Source organism: Arachis ipaensis, chromosome B10 (genome assembly GCF_059453495.1).
Source record: "Arachis ipaensis isolate K30076 ecotype BB chromosome B10, ASM5945349v1, whole genome shotgun sequence".
NCBI lineage: Eukaryota > Viridiplantae > Streptophyta > Magnoliopsida > Fabales > Fabaceae > Arachis > Arachis ipaensis.
This window is the reverse complement of record NC_142435.1, coordinates 97,530,046-97,532,943: the sequence shown is the minus strand read 5'-3', so window position 1 is coordinate 97,532,943 and position 2,898 is coordinate 97,530,046. Positions and strand designations below refer to the sequence as shown.

Below are 2,898 nucleotides of genomic sequence, written 5' to 3'. Positions count from 1 at the left end.
TTTTATCTTTTTCAAAATCTTTTTCAAAAATCAAATCTTTTTCATTTTTTTTAGTTATTTTCGAAAATTTTAGAAAATATTTTTCAAAAATCTTTTTCTTATCTTTATCACCTAAATTTCGAAAATAACATCATCAATTAATGTTTTGATTCAAAAATTTCAAGTTTGTTACTTGCTTGTTAAGAAAGATTCAAACTTTAAGTTCTAGAATCATATCTTGTGATTTCTTGTGAATCAAGTCATTAATTGTGATTTTAAAAATCAAATCTTTTTCAAAAATAATTTCAATCATATCTTTTCAAAAATATCTTCTTATCTTATCTTTTTCAAAAATTTGATTTCAAAATATCTTTTCTAACTTCCTATCTTCTTATCTTTTCAAAATTGATTTTCAAAATTGTTTCAACTAACTAACTAAGTTTTTGTTTGTCTCTTATCTTTTTCAAAACTACCTAACTAACTCTCTCTCTCTCTAATTTTCGAAAATATCTCCCTCTCTTTTTCAAAACTTCTTTTTAATTAACTAATTATTTTAATTTTGGATTTTAATTTTCGAAAATTACTAACCTTTATCAAAAACTATTTTCAAAAATCACTAACTCTTTTTCAAAAATTATTTTCGAAAATTCTCCCTCTTCCATCTTATTCTATTTATTTATTTATCTACTAACATCTCCTCATCTCAATTCACTGCTCCTATCCTTACCCTTGTGTTTGGATTCTTCATTCTTCTTCACCCCTATTCCTTTTCTTTTTCTACTAACAATAAGGAACCTCTTTACTGTAACATAGAGGATTCCTCTTCTTTTCTTTTTCTCTTCTCTTTCTTATGAGCAGGGACAAAGAAAAAGGCATTCTTGTTGAAGCTGATCCAGAACCTGAAAGGACTTTGAAGAGAAAACTAAGAGAAGCTAAATTACAACAATCCAGAGACAACCTTATTGAAAATTTCGAACAAGTAAAGGAGATGGCAGCTGAACCCAACAACAATAATTCAAGGAGGATGCTTGGTGACTTTACTGCACCAAATTCCAATTTACATGGAAGAAGCATCTCCATTCCTGCCATTGGAGCAAACAACTTTGAGCTGAAACCTCAGTTAGTTTCTCTGATGCAGTAGAACTGCAAGTTTCATGGACTTCCATCTGAAGATCCTTTTCAGTTCTTAACTGAATTCTTGCAGATCTGTGATACTGTTAAGACTAATAGAGTAGATCCTGAAGTCTACAGGCTCATGCTTTCCCTTTTGCTGTAAGAGACAGAGCTAGAGTGTGGTTGGACTCTCAACCCAAAGACAGCCTGAACTCTTGGGATAAGCTGGTCACGGCTTTCTTAGCTAAGTACTTTCCTCCTCAAAAGCTGAGCAAGCTTAGAGCGGATGTTCAAACCTTTAGACAGAAAGAAGGTGAATCCCTCTATGAAGCTTGGGAAAGATACAAGCAGCTGACCAAAAAGTGTCCTTCTGACATGCTTTCAGAATGGACCATCCTGGATATATTCTATGATGGTTTATCTGAGCTATCAAAGATGTCATTGGATACTTCTGTAGGTGGATCCATTCACCTAAAGAAAATGCCTGCAGAAGCTCAAGAACTCATTGACATGGTTGCTAATAACCAGTTCATGTACACTTCTGAGAGGAATCCTGTGAGTAATGGGACGCCTATGAAGAAGGGAGTTCTTGAAATTGATACTCTGAATGCCATATTGGCTCAGAACAAAATATTGACTCAGCAAGTCAATATGATTTCTCAGAGTCTGAATGGAATGCAAGCTGCATCCAACAGTACTCAAGAGGCTTCTTATGCAGAAGAAGCTTATGATCCTGAAAACCCTGCAATAGCAGAGGTGAATTACTTAGGTGAACCTTATGGAAACACCTATAACCCATCATGGAGAAATCATCCAAATCTCTCATGGAAGGATCAAACGCCTCAACAAGGCTTTAATAATGGTGGAAGAAACAGGTTTAACAATAATAAACCTTTTCCATCATCCACTCAGCAACAGACAGATAACTCTGAACAAAATACTTCTAATTTAGCAAACTTAGTTTCTGATCTATCCAAGGCCACTATAAGTTTCATGAATGAAACAAGGTCTTCCATTAGAAATTTGGAAGCACAAGTGGGCCAGCTGAGTAAAAGGATCACTGAAATCCCTCCTAGTACTCTCCCAAGCAATACAGAAGAGAATCCAAAAGGAGAGTGCAAGGCCATCGACATAAGCACCATGGCCGAACCTGTAAGGAAAGGAGAGGACGTGAATCTCAAGGAGAGAGACCTCCTGGGACGTCCAGTGATCAATAAGGAGCTTCCCTCTGAGGAGCCAAAGGACTCTGAGGCTCATCTAGAGACCATAGAGATTCCATTGAACCTCCTTATGCCATTCATGAGCTCTGATGAGTATTCCTCTTCTGAAGAGAATGAGGATGTTACTAAAGAGCAAGCTGCCAAGTTCCTTGGTGCAATCATGAAGCTGAATGCCAAATTATTTGGCATTGATACTTGGGAAGATGAACCTCCCTTGTTCACCAATGAACTAAGTGATCTGGATCAACTGACATTGCCTCAGAAGAGACAGGATCCTGGAAAGTTCATAATACCTTGTACTATAGGCACCATGATCTTTAAGGCTCTGTGCGACCTTGGTTCAGGGATAAACCTCATGCCCCTCTCTGTAATAGAGAAACTGGGAATCTATGGGGTACAAGCTGCTAAAATCTCATTAGAGATGGCAGACAATTCAAGAAAACAGGCTTATGGACAAGTAGAGGACGTGTTAGTAAAGGTTGAAGGCCTTTACATCCCTACTGATTTCATAGTCTTGGATACTGGAAAGGAAGAGGATGAATCCATCATCCTAGGAAGACCTTTCCTAGCCACAACAAGAGCTGTG

At 36.8% G+C, this 2,898-nt stretch overlaps 1 non-coding gene across 1 annotated transcript; it reads right to left on the bottom strand.

The window, feature by feature from the left end:
- Positions 1-1,365: 1,365 nt before the first annotated feature.
- Positions 1,366-1,473, bottom strand: LOC148581003 (small nucleolar RNA R71). Its single transcript, XR_015896741.1, has one exon. It is a non-coding gene; the product is annotated as a small nucleolar RNA R71 (small nucleolar RNA).
- Between the last annotated feature and the right edge of the window lie 1,425 nt (positions 1,474-2,898).